At 46.8% G+C, this 16,302-nt stretch overlaps 8 non-coding genes across 8 annotated transcripts; all 8 read left to right on the top strand.

The window, feature by feature from the left end:
* Positions 1–695: 695 nt before the first annotated feature.
* On the top strand, positions 696–886 carry LOC130334350 (U2 spliceosomal RNA). Its single transcript, XR_008876172.1, has one exon. It is a non-coding gene; the product is annotated as a U2 spliceosomal RNA (small nuclear RNA).
* A 2,089-nt stretch (positions 887–2,975) lies between these two features.
* LOC130334347 (U2 spliceosomal RNA) lies at positions 2,976–3,166 on the top strand. The gene has a single exon (XR_008876170.1). It is a non-coding gene; the product is annotated as a U2 spliceosomal RNA (small nuclear RNA).
* A 2,084-nt stretch (positions 3,167–5,250) lies between these two features.
* LOC130334346 (U2 spliceosomal RNA) lies at positions 5,251–5,441 on the top strand. The gene has a single exon (XR_008876169.1). It is a non-coding gene; the product is annotated as a U2 spliceosomal RNA (small nuclear RNA).
* Positions 5,442–7,533: 2,092 nt separating this feature from the next.
* Positions 7,534–7,724, top strand: LOC130334345 (U2 spliceosomal RNA). The gene has a single exon (XR_008876168.1). It is a non-coding gene; the product is annotated as a U2 spliceosomal RNA (small nuclear RNA).
* Positions 7,725–9,811: 2,087 nt separating this feature from the next.
* LOC130334380 (U2 spliceosomal RNA) lies at positions 9,812–9,999 on the top strand. Its single transcript, XR_008876198.1, has one exon. It is a non-coding gene; the product is annotated as a U2 spliceosomal RNA (small nuclear RNA).
* Positions 10,000–10,692: 693 nt separating this feature from the next.
* On the top strand, positions 10,693–10,880 carry LOC130334376 (U2 spliceosomal RNA). Its single transcript, XR_008876195.1, has one exon. It is a non-coding gene; the product is annotated as a U2 spliceosomal RNA (small nuclear RNA).
* A 2,094-nt stretch (positions 10,881–12,974) lies between these two features.
* Positions 12,975–13,165, top strand: LOC130334344 (U2 spliceosomal RNA). Its single transcript, XR_008876167.1, has one exon. It is a non-coding gene; the product is annotated as a U2 spliceosomal RNA (small nuclear RNA).
* Positions 13,166–15,260: 2,095 nt separating this feature from the next.
* Positions 15,261–15,451, top strand: LOC130334343 (U2 spliceosomal RNA). Its single transcript, XR_008876166.1, has one exon. It is a non-coding gene; the product is annotated as a U2 spliceosomal RNA (small nuclear RNA).
* The last annotated feature ends 851 nt before the right edge of the window (positions 15,452–16,302 follow it).

The following is a 16,302-nucleotide window of genomic DNA, read 5'->3' as shown; positions in this document are numbered from 1 at the left end:
GTCGTCTATTACGGCCTTCATAGAAGCAACAGGAGATTGTTGCATCCATCTTGAACCCTCAGAACTACAGTGCTATGATGTCACTCACTTCCACAGGCCTTGCAGAGTGTAAACAACAACAACCCAGCTTTGTTGTGTATGTAACCAAAGGGATTTGTGATGTCACCTAGAACCTTCACAGCAGCGACAGCTTTATGAGGAGCATCAGCACTGCTCTGCCTGAGCAGAACCATCACCGCCATAGGTTGTCAAATAACCCGGATTTAACCCACACAGGTAAGTCCAATGGGGTGCAGGCATGTCCTCTATGCTTACAGCTTCCCGTGGGTGTTGGTTTGATACCGTTTGGGGACAGCCAAGGAGGCATCTGCAGGCAACAAAGGTAGGTGTGTGCTTGTGTGTGTGTTTCCTATGCAGATCCTAAGCCCAGTGTCACATGCAAGTAGGAGGAGTAAGAAGGGTTCCTGGCAAATCCGGGTTATGGATTGCATTTAAAAAGGCCCCGTGGGAGTGCAATGGGCCCCTGTCTTGCTGCTTAGCAATAATGGTATGGGTTTAGGTTCTGCTGTGTGTACTGGTGGTTGACTGCCCCCCAGCCCAGAGTGTGCATGGAAAATTGTCTGGCAGCCTCCCTGACAGCAAGCAGTGATAGTGCCCATGAAGGGGACCTTGTTGGGCCCGCCCCTTTCACGGTTATCGCTTCTCGGCCTTTTGGCTAAGATCAAGTGTAGTATCTGTTCTTATCAGTTTAATATCTGATACGTCCCCTATCTGGGGACCATATATTAAATGGATTTTTGAGAACGGGGGCCGATTTCGAAGCTTGCTTCCGTCGCCCTATGCATTGACCCGATATGGCAGTATCTTCGGGTACAGTGCACCACCCCCTTACAGGGTTAAAAAGAAAGATTCCTACTTTCATTGCTACCTGCTTGCTGGCTAGCCAGCTAGCCAGCCCTGTGGGCCTTGCTGCTGCTGCAGCCAAAAAACAAAAGGTGGTGCTGCTGCTGCTTCTGCTGCTTCTGCTTCTGCTTGTGTCTGGCCCCTGTTGGAGCGTCCAGGCACAGGACTTCTGCTGCTGCTGACTAAATGGCCTCCTTAATTGGATCATTTGAGTAGCCAGCACACCTGTGCAGGTAGGGCATGACATGATAGGCAGCTGCCTTGATAGCGGGTGGGTGCTGAATGTTCCTAATTGACAAAATAAGATTAATGCTTATGAAGAAATATAAAATCTCATCCCTTCCCCAATATCGCGCCACACCCCTACCCCTTAATTCCCTGGTTGAACGTGATGGACATATGTCTTTTTTCGACCGTACTAACTATGTAACTATGTAACATAACATGGGGGGGGGGGGTCTCCTGGCTGTTCACACAGGTGTGTCATTGCTGTACATTGACCATGCATTGCTTCTGTGGTATTGCAAAGGCAAAGACAAATGCTTCCAGCCATCCATTGCACTAATGGATTGGTCATCAGCTGGCTGTCTATGTCCCGCATCAATATAGACCAAAGTACAGAGGGTTAGGCTATGCTATTGTGCACCTACCTGATGCATCAGAAGGTGCGAGGCCCTTGCTAAATTCTGTGCACAGACTTTGAGATCTATGCTTTAGACTGTATCTAAACCTGCTCCAACATGGACTGACATTCTGGCCTACTTTCAGCCGATGCGACTTGTCTGTCGCTGAACAGTCGCTTTTTATGTATTCAGCACCTATGTATAATGTTGTAAAAATGCTCTAGAAGCTAAAGTCGCAGAAATGTCACACATATTTGGCCTGCAACTTTCTGTGCGACAAATTCAGACAGGAAAAATCAGTATAAATCCTTAGAAAATTATCCCCCAGTGTCTCCATCTGCTGGCGGTATTGAATAAGCATTGCTGCACTGATGGGGTATGCATTAGACGAAAAAAAAGAAGAAAAAGAAGAATAATACGCCCAGAAAAGAGGCGAAAAGGAGAAAAACGTAAAAAAACGTGAAAAAAAAGTAAGAGGAAGAGAAGGGAAAAAAAGGTGGAAATGGGTTTAAAAGTGATTTCGGCGGAGAAATATATATATATATATATATATATATATATATATATATATATATATGCGCACACACACACATAGATATAAACGTATTCTCCGTTGAGATATTGCAGCCGCTGCTGTGTCCAGGCCCAGGAGCCTTAGCACTGTGCTGTGATGTCACTCAATACCACTGACATCACTAGGTGTAAACAACATCTCTCCTTTGCTGTGTATGTGACTATGGAGCTGTTTGGTGATGTCGTCTATTACGGCCTTCATAGAAGCAACAGGAGATTGTTGCATCCATCTTGAACCCTCAGAACTACAGTGCTATGATGTCACTCACTTCCACAGGCCTTGCAGAGTGTAAACAACAACAACCCAGCTTTGTTGTGTATGTAACCAAAGGGATTTGTGATGTCACCTAGAACCTTCACAGCAGCGACAGCTTTATGAGGAGCATCAGCACTGCTCTGCCTGAGCAGAACCATCACCGCCATAGGTTGTCAAATAACCCGGATTTAACCCACACAGGTAAGTCCAATGGGGTGCAGGCATGTCCTCTATGCTTACAGCTTCCCGTGGGTGTTGGTTTGATACCGTTTGGGGACAGCCAAGGAGGCATCTGCAGGCAACAAAGGTAGGTGTGTGCTTGTGTGTGTGTTTCCTATGCAGATCCTAAGCCCAGTGTCACATGCAAGTAGGAGGAGTAAGAAGGGTTCCTGGCAAATCCGGGTTATGGATTGCATTTAAAAAGGCCCCGTGGGAGTGCAATGGGCCCCTGTCTTGCTGCTTAGCAATAATGGTATGGGTTTAGGTTCTGCTGTGTGTACTGGTGGTTGACTGCCCCCCAGCCCAGAGTGTGCATGGAAAATTGTCTGGCAGCCTCCCTGACAGCAAGCAGTGATAGTGCCCATGAAGGGGACCTTGTTGGGCCCGCCCCTTTCACGGTTATCGCTTCTCGGCCTTTTGGCTAAGATCAAGTGTAGTATCTGTTCTTATCAGTTTAATATCTGATACGTCCCCTATCTGGGGACCATATATTAAATGGATTTTTGAGAACGGGGGCCGATTTCGAAGCTTGCTTCCGTCGCCCTATGCATTGACCCGATATGGCAGTATCTTCGGGTACAGTGCACCACCCCCTTACAGGGTTAAAAAGAAAGATTCCTACTTTCATTGCTACCTGCTTGCTGGCTAGCCAGCTAGCCAGCCCTGTGGGCCTTGCTGCTGCTGCAGCCAAAAAACAAAAGGTGGTGCTGCTGCTGCTCTGCTGCTGCTTCTGCTTGTGTCTGGCCCCTGTTGGAGCGTCCAGGCACAGGACTTCTGCTGCTGCTGACTAAATGGCCTCCTTAATTGGATCATTTGAGTAGCCAGCACACCTGTGCAGGTAGGGCATGACATGATAGGCAGCTGCCTTGATAGCGGGTGGGTGCTGAATGTTCCTAATTGACAAAATAAGATTAATGCTTATGAAGAAATATAAAATCTCATCCCTTCCCCAATATCGCGCCACACCCCTACCCCTTAATTCCCTGGTTGAACGTGATGGACATATGTCTTTTTTCGACCGTACTAACTATGTAACTATGTAACATAACATGGGGGGGGGGGGGTCTCCTGGCTGTTCACACAGGTGTGTCATTGCTGTACATTGACCATGCATTGCTTCTGTGGTATTGCAAAGGCAAAGACAAATGCTTCCAGCCATCCATTGCACTAATGGATTGGTCATCAGCTGGCTGTCTATGTCCCGCATCAATATAGACCAAAGTACAGAGGGTTAGGCTATGCTATTGTGCACCTACCTGATGCATCAGAAGGTGCGAGGCCCTTGCTAAATTCTGTGCACAGACTTTGAGATCTATGCTTTAGACTGTATCTAAACCTGCTCCAACATGGACTGACATTCTGGCCTACTTTCAGCCGATGCGACTTGTCTGTCGCTGAACAGTCGCTTTTTATGTATTCAGCACCTATGTATAATGTTGTAAAAATGCTCTAGAAGCTAAAGTCGCAGAAATGTCACACATATTTGGCCTGCAACTTTCTGTGCGACAAATTCAGACAGGAAAAATCAGTATAAATCCTTAGAAAATTATCCCCCAGTGTCTCCATCTGCTGGCGGTATTGAATAAGCATTGCTGCACTGATGGGGTATGCATTAGACGAAAAAAAAGAAGAAAAAGAAGAATAATACGCCCAGAAAAGAGGCGAAAAGGAGAAAAACGTAAAAAAACGTGAAAAAAAAGTAAGAGGAAGAGAAGGGAAAAAAAGGTGGAAATGGGTTTAAAAGTGATTTCGGCGGAGATATATATATATATATATATATATATATATATATATATATATATATGCGCACACACACACATAGATATAAACGTATTCTCCGTTGAGATATTGCAGCCGCTGCTGTGTCCAGGCCCAGGAGCCTTAGCACTGTGCTGTGATGTCACTCAATACCACTGACATCACTAGGTGTAAACAACATCTCTCCTTTGCTGTGTATGTGACTATGGAGCTGTTTGGTGATGTCGTCTATTACGGCCTTCATAGAAGCAACAGGAGATTGTTGCATCCATCTTGAACCCTCAGAACTACAGTGCTATGATGTCACTCACTTCCACAGGCCTTGCAGAGTGTAAACAACAACAACCCAGCTTTGTTGTGTATGTAACCAAAGGGATTTGTGATGTCACCTAGAACCTTCACAGCAGCGACAGCTTTATGAGGAGCATCAGCACTGCTCTGCCTGAGCAGAACCATCACCGCCATAGGTTGTCAAATAACCCGGATTTAACCCACACAGGTAAGTCCAATGGGGTGCAGGCATGTCCTCTATGCTTACAGCTTCCTGTGGGTGTTGGTTTGATACCGTTTGGGGACAGCCAAGGAGGCATCTGCAGGCAACAAAGGTAGGTGTGTGCTTGTGTGTGTGTTTCCTATGCAGATCCTAAGCCCAGTGTCACATGCAAGTAGGAGGAGTAAGAAGGGTTCCTGGCAAATCCGGGTTATGGATTGCATTTAAAAAGGCCCCGTGGGAGTGCAATGGGCCCCTGTCTTGCTGCTTAGCAATAATGGTATGGGTTTAGGTTCTGCTGTGTGTACTGGTGGTTGACTGCCCCCCAGCCCAGAGTGTGCATGGAAAATTGTCTGGCAGCCTCCCTGACAGCAAGCAGTGATAGTGCCCATGAAGGGGACCTTGTTGGGCCCGCCCCTTTCACGGTTATCGCTTCTCGGCCTTTTGGCTAAGATCAAGTGTAGTATCTGTTCTTATCAGTTTAATATCTGATACGTCCCCTATCTGGGGACCATATATTAAATGGATTTTTGAGAACGGGGGCCGATTTCGAAGCTTGCTTCCGTCGCCCTATGCATTGACCCGATATGGCAGTATCTTCGGGTACAGTGCACCACCCCCTTACAGGGTTAAAAAGAAAGATTCCTACTTTCATTGCTACCTGCTTGCTGGCTAGCCAGCTAGCCAGCCCTGTGGGCCTTGCTGCTGCTGCAGCCAAAAAACAAAAGGTGGTGCTGCTGCTGCTTCTGCTGCTTCTGCTTCTGCTTGTGTCTGGCCCCTGTTGGAGCGTCCAGGCACAGGACTTCTGCTGCTGCTGACTAAATGGCCTCCTTAATTGGATCATTTGAGTAGCCAGCACACCTGTGCAGGTAGGGCATGACATGATAGGCAGCTGCCTTGATAGCGGGTGGGTGCTGAATGTTCCTAATTGACAAAATAAGATTAATGCTTATGAAGAAATATAAAATCTCATCCCTTCCCCAATATCGCGCCACACCCCTACCCCTTAATTCCCTGGTTGAACGTGATGGACATATGTCTTTTTTCGACCGTACTAACTATGTAACTATGTAACATAACATGGGGGGGGGGGGGGGTCTCCTGGCTGTTCACACAGGTGTGTCATTGCTGTACATTGACCATGCATTGCTTCTGTGGTATTGCAAAGGCAAAGACAAATGCTTCCAGCCATCCATTGCACTAATGGATTGGTCATCAGCTGGCTGTCTATGTCCCGCATCAATATAGACCAAAGTACAGAGGGTTAGGCTATGCTATTGTGCACCTACCTGATGCATCAGAAGGTGCGAGGCCCTTGCTAAATTCTGTGCACAGACTTTGAGATCTATGCTTTAGACTGTATCTAAACCTGCTCCAACATGGACTGACATTCTGGCCTACTTTCAGCCGATGCGACTTGTCTGTCGCTGAACAGTCGCTTTTTATGTATTCAGCACCTATGTATAATGTTGTAAAAATGCTCTAGAAGCTAAAGTCGCAGAAATGTCACACATATTTGGCCTGCAACTTTCTGTGCGACAAATTCAGACAGGAAAAATCAGTATAAATCCTTAGAAAATTATCCCCCAGTGTCTCCATCTGCTGGCGGTATTGAATAAGCATTGCTGCACTGATGGGGTATGCATTAGACGAAAAAAAAGAAGAAAAAGAAGAATAATACGCCCAGAAAAGAGGCGAAAAGGAGAAAAACGTAAAAAAACGTGAAAAAAAAGTAAGAGGAAGAGAAGGGAAAAAAAGGTGGAAATGGGTTTAAAAGTGATTTCGGCGGAGATATATATATATATATATATATATATATATATATATATATATATATATGCGCACACACACACATAGATATAAACGTATTCTCCGTTGAGATATTGCAGCCGCTGCTGTGTCCAGGCCCAGGAGCCTTAGCACTGTGCTGTGATGTCACTCAATACCACTGACATCACTAGGTGTAAACAACATCTCTCCTTTGCTGTGTATGTGACTATGGAGCTGTTTGGTGATGTCGTCTATTACGGCCTTCATAGAAGCAACAGGAGATTGTTGCATCCATCTTGAACCCTCAGAACTACAGTGCTATGATGTCACTCACTTCCACAGGCCTTGCAGAGTGTAAACAACAACAACCCAGCTTTGTTGTGTATGTAACCAAAGGGATTTGTGATGTCACCTAGAACCTTCACAGCAGCGACAGCTTTATGAGGAGCATCAGCACTGCTCTGCCTGAGCAGAACCATCACCGCCATAGGTTGTCAAATAACCCGGATTTAACCCACACAGGTAAGTCCAATGGGGTGCAGGCATGTCCTCTATGCTTACAGCTTCCCGTGGGTGTTGGTTTGATACCGTTTGGGGACAGCCAAGGAGGCATCTGCAGGCAACAAAGGTAGGTGTGTGCTTGTGTGTGTGTTTCCTATGCAGATCCTAAGCCCAGTGTCACATGCAAGTAGGAGGAGTAAGAAGGGTTCCTGGCAAATCCGGGTTATGGATTGCATTTAAAAAGGCCCCGTGGGAGTGCAATGGGCCCCTGTCTTGCTGCTTAGCAATAATGGTATGGGTTTAGGTTCTGCTGTGTGTACTGGTGGTTGACTGCCCCCCAGCCCAGAGTGTGCATGGAAAATTGTCTGGCAGCCTCCCTGACAGCAAGCAGTGATAGTGCCCATGAAGGGGACCTTGTTGGGCCCGCCCCTTTCACGGTTATCGCTTCTCGGCCTTTTGGCTAAGATCAAGTGTAGTATCTGTTCTTATCAGTTTAATATCTGATACGTCCCCTATCTGGGGACCATATATTAAATGGATTTTTGAGAACGGGGGCCGATTTCGAAGCTTGCTTCCGTCGCCCTATGCATTGACCCGATATGGCAGTATCTTCGGGTACAGTGCACCACCCCCTTACAGGGTTAAAAAGAAAGATTCCTACTTTCATTGCTACCTGCTTGCTGGCTAGCCAGCTAGCCAGCCCTGTGGGCCTTGCTGCTGCTGCAGCCAAAAAACAAAAGGTGGTGCTGCTGCTGCTTCTGCTGCTTCTGCTTCTGCTTGTGTCTGGCCCCTGTTGGAGCGTCCAGGCACAGGACTTCTGCTGCTGCTGACTAAATGGCCTCCTTAATTGGATCATTTGAGTAGCCAGCACACCTGTGCAGGTAGGGCATGACATGATAGGCAGCTGCCTTGATAGCGGGTGGGTGCTGAATGTTCCTAATTGACAAAATAAGATTAATGCTTATGAAGAAATATAAAATCTCATCCCTTCCCCAATATCGCGCCACACCCCTACCCCTTAATTCCCTGGTTGAACGTGATGGACATATGTCTTTTTTCGACCGTACTAACTATGTAACTATGTAACATAACATGGGGGGGGGGGGGGGGTCTCCTGGCTGTTCACACAGGTGTGTCATTGCTGTACATTGACCATGCATTGCTTCTGTGGTATTGCAAAGGCAAAGACAAATGCTTCCAGCCATCCATTGCACTAATGGATTGGTCATCAGCTGGCTGTCTATGTCCCGCATCAATATAGACCAAAGTACAGAGGGTTAGGCTATGCTATTGTGCACCTACCTGATGCATCAGAAGGTGCGAGGCCCTTGCTAAATTCTGTGCACAGACTTTGAGATCTATGCTTTAGACTGTATCTAAACCTGCTCCAACATGGACTGACATTCTGGCCTACTTTCAGCCGATGCAACTTGTCTGTCGCTGAACAGTCGCTTTTTATGTATTCAGCACCTATGTATAATGTTGTAAAAATGCTCTAGAAGCTAAAGTCGCAGAAATGTCACACATATTTGGCCTGCAACTTTCTGTGCGACAAATTCAGACAGGAAAAATCAGTATAAATCCTTAGAAAATTATCCCCCAGTGTCTCCATCTGCTGGCGGTATTGAATAAGCATTGCTGCACTGATGGGGTATGCATTAGACGAAAAAAAAGAAGAAAAAGAAGAATAATACGCCCAGAAAAGAGGCGAAAAGGAGAAAAACGTAAAAAAACGTGAAAAAAAAGTAAGAGGAAGAGAAGGGAAAAAAAGGTGGAAATGGGTTTAAAAGTGATTTCGGCGGAGAAATATATATATATATATATATATATATATATATATATATATGCGCACACACACACATAGATATAAACGTATTCTCCGTTGAGATATTGCAGCCGCTGCTGTGTCCAGGCCCAGGAGCCTTAGCACTGTGCTGTGATGTCACTCAATACCACTGACATCACTAGGTGTAAACAACATCTCTCCTTTGCTGTGTATGTGACTATGGAGCTGTTTGGTGATGTCGTCTATTACGGCCTTCATAGAAGCAACAGGAGATTGTTGCATCCATCTTGAACCCTCAGAACTACAGTGCTATGATGTCACTCACTTCCACAGGCCTTGCAGAGTGTAAACAACAACAACCCAGCTTTGTTGTGTATGTAACCATAGGGATTTGTGATGTCACCTAGAACCTTCACAGCAGCGACAGCTTTATGAGGAGCATCAGCACTGCTCTGCCTGAGTAGAACCATCACCGCCATAGGTTGTCAAATAACCCGGATTTAACCCACACAGGTAAGTCCAATGGGGTGCAGGCATGTCCTCTATGCTTACAGCTTCCCGTGGGTGTTGGTTTGATACCGTTTGGGGACAGCCAAGGAGGCATCTGCAGGCAACAAAGGTAGGTGTGTGCTTGTGTGTGTGTTTCCTATGCAGATCCTAAGCCCAGTGTCACATGCAAGTAGGAGGAGTAAGAAGGGTTCCTGGCAAATCCGGGTTATGGATTGCATTTAAAAAGGCCCCGTGGGAGTGCAACGGGCCCCTGTCTTGCTGCTTAGCAATAATGGTATGGGTTTAGGTTCTGCTGTGTGTACTGGTGGTTGACTGCCCCCCAGCCCAGAGTGTGCATGGAAAATTGTCTGGCAGCCTCCCTGACAGCAAGCAGTGATAGTGCCCATGAAGGGGACCTTGTTGGGCCCGCCCCTTTCACGGTTATCGCTTCTCGGCCTTTTGGCTAAGATCAAGTGTAGTATCTGTTCTTATCAGTTTTTCATGCCGGTGGACAGTAACGCCGGTATGGGGCTGGTGGGGATGGGTGCTGCATGGAGGATGCAGGTGTACCAGGGCTTTCCGGGGCTGGTTCTGAGGAATCAGCTCGACGGCTGCCCCGATGTGACCTGTTCCCTCCGGGTCTCGCCATGAGGCTGAGAGGGTCTAGAGCCGAGGTACTTTTGTGCCTCGGGGAGTGGTGACCCCGAGGTGCCGAAACTCACTGGGAGGATAGGCTCACTGAGTTGAAGCACGGGCACCATAATCTCTTCACCTTGTGGCACTCACCTCTTGATTCCCGGCCTTCTGGCTAGGATCAGAGAAATTTTTATAGATCCGGCCGGATGTCCGGGCAGTATATCTGCACACATTCACTTATTTATTTCTTTTTTGTCTCACTGTGTCACTTTTTGCGTGTTGTGTGTTCACAGGATTGGTCAGGATGCGGTAGCCCTTCTGGGTGTCCCTCCTGGCGGTCTAGGGGAGGTGTGTGTGGCCATTAGGTTCCGCACCTCCCTGCAAACACCCCGGGTACTCCTGCTTTGGCAGGGTACCTACCGTAATCGGCTCTGCGGGCAGATACCTTGGCTAACGCCAAGGGGGATGCCGGGAGCATTTGTGGTCCCCTAGTAGCTTCGGCGAAAAGGGACATCGAACCTGGAACCTCGCAGGTACCTTTTGGTCCGGAGGCGAAGGGTAAGGTTTGTTGGGGGGCCTCTCTCCTATCGGAGAAGGGCTTGCGATAGACCGCATCCTTTGTGCACGTTTTTTTAGTGTAACACGTTTGCACTTTTTCTTGCACTTTGGGTGAATCGAAAGCACGTTCCTCGGCTTTAAAAAAAAAAAAAAAAATAAAAAAAATCTGTTCTTATCAGTTTAATATCTGATACGTCCCCTATCTGGGGACCATATATTAAATGGATTTTTGAGAACGGGGGCCGATTTCGAAGCTTGCTTCCGTCGCCCTATGCATTGACCCGATATGGCAGTATCTTCGGGTACAGTGCACCACCCCCTTACAGGGTTAAAAAGAAAGATTCCTACTTTCATTGCTACCTGCTTGCTGGCTAGCCAGCTAGCCAGCCCTGTGGGCCTTGCTGCTGCTGCAGCCAAAAAACAAAAGGTGGTGCTGCTGCTGCTTCTGCTGCTTCTGCTTCTGCTTGTGTCTGGCCCCTGTTGGAGCGTCCAGGCACAGGACTTCTGCTGCTGCTGACTAAATGGCCTCCTTAATTGGATCATTTGAGTAGCCAGCACACCTGTGCAGGTAGGGCATGACATGATAGGCAGCTGCCTTGATAGCGGGTGGGTGCTGAATGTTCCTAATTGACAAAATAAGATTAATGCTTATGAAGAAATATAAAATCTCATCCCTTCCCCAATATCGCGCCACACCCCTACCCCTTAATTCCCTGGTTGAACGTGATGGACATATGTCTTTTTTCGACCGTACTAACTATGTAACTATGTAACATAACATGGGGGGGGGGGGGGGGGTCTCCTGGCTGTTCACACAGGTGTGTCATTGCTGTACATTGACCATGCATTGCTTCTGTGGTATTGCAAAGGCAAAGACAAATGCTTCCAGCCATCCATTGCACTAATGGATTGGTCATCAGCTGGCTGTCTATGTCCCGCATCAATATAGACCAAAGTACAGAGGGTTAGGCTATGCTATTGTGCACCTACCTGATGCATCAGAAGGTGCGAGGCCCTTGCTAAATTCTGTGCACAGACTTTGAGATCTATGCTTTAGACTGTATCTAAACCTGCTCCAACATGGACTGACATTCTGGCCTACTTTCAGCCGATGCAACTTGTCTGTCGCTGAACAGTCGCTTTTTATGTATTCAGCACCTATGTATAATGTTGTAAAAATGCTCTAGAAGCTAAAGTCGCAGAAATGTCACACATATTTGGCCTGCAACTTTCTGTGCGACAAATTCAGACAGGAAAAATCAGTATAAATCCTTAGAAAATTATCCCCCAGTGTCTCCATCTGCTGGCGGTATTGAATAAGCATTGCTGCACTGATGGGGTATGCATTAGACGAAAAAAAAGAAGAAAAAGAAGAATAATACGCCCAGAAAAGAGGCGAAAAGGAGAAAAACGTAAAAAAACGTGAAAAAAAAGTAAGAGGAAGAGAAGGGAAAAAAAGGTGGAAATGGGTTTAAAAGTGATTTCGGCGGAGAAATATATATATATATATATATATATATATATATATATATATATATATGCGCACACACACACATAGATATAAACGTATTCTCCGTTGAGATATTGCAGCCGCTGCTGTGTCCAGGCCCAGGAGCCTTAGCACTGTGCTGTGATGTCACTCAATACCACTGACATCACTAGGTGTAAACAACATCTCTCCTTTGCTGTGTATGTGACTATGGAGCTGTTTGGTGATGTCGTCTATTACGGCCTTCATAGAAGCAACAGGAGATTGTTGCATCCATCTTGAACCCTCAGAACTACAGTGCTATGATGTCACTCACTTCCACAGGCCTTGCAGAGTGTAAACAACAACAACCCAGCTTTGTTGTGTATGTAACCAAAGGGATTTGTGATGTCACCTAGAACCTTCACAGCAGCGACAGCTTTATGAGGAGCATCAGCACTGCTCTGCCTGAGCAGAACCATCACCGCCATAGGTTGTCAAATAACCCGGATTTAACCCACACAGGTAAGTCCAATGGGGTGCAGGCATGTCCTCTATGCTTACAGCTTCCCGTGGGTGTTGGTTTGATACCGTTTGGGGACAGCCAAGGAGGCATCTGCAGGCAACAAAGGTAGGTGTGTGCTTGTGTGTGTGTTTCCTATGCAGATCCTAAGCCCAGTGTCACATGCAAGTAGGAGGAGTAAGAAGGGTTCCTGGCAAATCCGGGTTATGGATTGCATTTAAAAAGGCCCCGTGGGAGTGCAATGGGCCCCTGTCTTGCTGCTTAGCAATAATGGTATGGGTTTAGGTTCTGCTGTGTGTACTGGTGGTTGACTGCCCCCCAGCCCAGAGTGTGCATGGAAAATTGTCTGGCAGCCTCCCTGACAGCAAGCAGTGATAGTGCCCATGAAGGGGACCTTGTTGGGCCCGCCCCTTTCACGGTTATCGCTTCTCGGCCTTTTGGCTAAGATCAAGTGTAGTATCTGTTCTTATCAGTTTAATATCTGATACGTCCCCTATCTGGGGACCATATATTAAATGGATTTTTGAGAACGGGGGCCGATTTCGAAGCTTGCTTCCGTCGCCCTATGCATTGACCCGATATGGCAGTATCTTCGGGTACAGTGCACCACCCCCTTACAGGGTTAAAAAGAAAGATTCCTACTTTCATTGCTACCTGCTTGCTGGCTAGCCAGCTAGCCAGCCCTGTGGGCCTTGCTGCTGCTGCAGCCAAAAAACAAAAGGTGGTGCTGCTGCTGCTTCTGCTGCTTCTGCTTCTGCTTGTGTCTGGCCCCTGTTGGAGCGTCCAGGCACAGGACTTCTGCTGCTGCTGACTAAATGGCCTCCTTAATTGGATCATTTGAGTAGCCAGCACACCTGTGCAGGTAGGGCATGACATGATAGGCAGCTGCCTTGATAGCGGGTGGGTGCTGAATGTTCCTAATTGACAAAATAAGATTAATGCTTATGAAGAAATATAAAATCTCATCCCTTCCCCAATATCGCGCCACACCCCTACCCCTTAATTCCCTGGTTGAACGTGATGGACATATGTCTTTTTTCGACCGTACTAACTATGTAACTATGTAACATAACATGGGGGGGGGGGGGGGGGGGGTCTCCTGGCTGTTCACACAGGTGTGTCATTGCTGTACATTGACCATGCATTGCTTCTGTGGTATTGCAAAGGCAAAGACAAATGCTTCCAGCCATCCATTGCACTAATGGATTGGTCATCAGCTGGCTGTCTATGTCCCGCATCAATATAGACCAAAGTACAGAGGGTTAGGCTATGCTATTGTGCACCTACCTGATGCATCAGAAGGTGCGAGGCCCTTGCTAAATTCTGTGCACAGACTTTGAGATCTATACTTTAGACTGTATCTAAACCTGCTCCAACATGGACTGACATTCTGGCCTACTTTCAGCCGATGCGACTTGTCTGTCGCTGAACAGTCGCTTTTTATGTATTCAGCACCTATGTATAATGTTGTAAAAATGCTCTAGAAGCTAAAGTCGCAGAAATGTCACACATATTTGGCCTGCAACTTTCTGTGCGACAAATTCAGACAGGAAAAATCAGTATAAATCCTTAGAAAATTATCCCCCAGTGTCTCCATCTGCTGGCGGTATTGAATAAGCATTGCTGCACTGATGGGGTATGCATTAGACGAAAAAAAAGAAGAAAAAGAAGAATAATACGCCCAGAAAAGAGGCGAAAAGGAGAAAAACGTAAAAAAACGTGAAAAAAAAGTAAGAGGAAGAGAAGGGAAAAAAAGGTGGAAATGGGTTTAAAAGTGATTTCGGAGGAGAAATATATATATATATATATATATATATATATATATATATATATATGCGCACACACACACATAGATATAAACGTATTCTCCGTTGAGATATTGCAGCCGCTGCTGTGTCCAGGCCCAGGAGCCTTAGCACTGTGCTGTGATGTCACTCAATACCACTGACATCACTAGGTGTAAACAACATCTCTCCTTTGCTGTGTATGTGACTATGGAGCTGTTTGGTGATGTCGTCTATTACGGCCTTCATAGAAGCAACAGGAGATTGTTGCATCCATCTTGAACCCTCAGAACTACAGTGCTATGATGTCACTCACTTCCACAGGCCTTGCAGAGTGTAAACAACAACAACCCAGCTTTGTTGTGTATGTAACCAAAGGGATTTGTGATGTCACCTAGAACCTTCACAGCAGCGACAGCTTTATGAGGAGCATCAGCACTGCTCTGCCTGAGCAGAACCATCACCGCCATAGGTTGTCAAATAACCCGGATTTAACCCACACAGGTAAGTCCAATGGGGTGCAGGCATGTCCTCTATGCTTACAGCTTCCCGTGGGTGTTGGTTTGATACCGTTTGGGGACAGCCAAGGAGGCATCTGCAGGCAACAAAGGTAGGTGTGTGCTTGTGTGTGTGTTTCCTATGCAGATCCTAAGCCCAGTGTCACATGCAAGTAGGAGGAGTAAGAAGGGTTCCTGGCAAATCCGGGTTATGGATTGCATTTAAAAAGGCCCCGTGGGAGTGCAATGGGCCCCTGTCTTGCTGCTTAGCAATAATGGTATGGGTTTAGGTTCTGCTGTGTGTACTGGTGGTTGACTGCCCCCCAGCCCAGAGTGTGCATGGAAAATTGTCTGGCAGCCTCCCTGACAGCAAGCAGTGATAGTGCCCATGAAGGGGACCTTGTTGGGCCCGCCCCTTTCACGGTTATCGCTTCTCGGCCTTTTGGCTAAGATCAAGTGTAGTATCTGTTCTTATCAGTTTAATATCTGATACGTCCCCTATCTGGGGACCATATATTAAATGGATTTTTGAGAACGGGGGCCGATTTCGAAGCTTGCTTCCGTCGCCCTATGCATTGACCCGATATGGCAGTATCTTCGGGTACAGTGCACCACCCCCTTACAGGGTTAAAAAGAAAGATTCCTACTTTCATTGCTACCTGCTTGCTGGCTAGCCAGCTAGCCAGCCCTGTGGGCCTTGCTGCTGCTGCAGCCAAAAAACAAAAGGTGGTGCTTCTGCTGCTTCTGCTTCTGCTTGTGTCTGGCCCCTGTTGGAGCGTCCAGGCACAGGACTTCTGCTGCTGCTGACTAAATGGCCTCCTTAATTGGATCATTTGAGTAGCCAGCACACCTGTGCAGGTAGGGCATGACATGATAGGCAGCTGCCTTGATAGCGGGTGGGTGCTGAATGTTCCTAATTGACAAAATAAGATTAATGCTTATGAAGAAATATAAAATCTCATCCCTTCCCCAATATCGCGCCACACCCCTACCCCTTAATTCCCTGGTTGAACGTGATGGACATATGTCTTTTTTCGACCGTACTAACTATGTAACTATGTAACATAACATGGGGGGGGGGGGGGGGGGGTCTCCTGGCTGTTCACACAGGTGTGTCATTGCTGTACATTGACCATGCATTGCTTCTGTGGTATTGCAAAGGCAAAGACAAATGCTTCCAGCCATCCATTGCACTAATGGATTGGTCATCAGCTGGCTGTCTATGTCCCGCATCAATATAGACCAAAGTACAGAGGGTTAGGCTATGCTATTGTGCACCTACCTGATGCATCAGAAGGTGCGAGGCCCTTGCTAAATTCTGTGCACAGACTTTGAGATCTATGCTTTAGACTGTATCTAAACCTGCTCCAACATGGACTGACATTCTGGCCTACTTTCAGCCGATGCGACTTGTCTGTCGCTGAACAGTCGCTTTTTATGTATTCAGCACCTATGTATAATGTTGTAA

Source organism: Hyla sarda, unplaced genomic scaffold (assembly GCF_029499605.1).
Source record: "Hyla sarda isolate aHylSar1 unplaced genomic scaffold, aHylSar1.hap1 scaffold_432, whole genome shotgun sequence".
NCBI lineage: Eukaryota > Metazoa > Chordata > Amphibia > Anura > Hylidae > Hyla > Hyla sarda.
The sequence above is the reverse complement of the archived record's forward strand: the minus strand, read 5'-3'. Positions and strand labels throughout refer to the sequence as shown.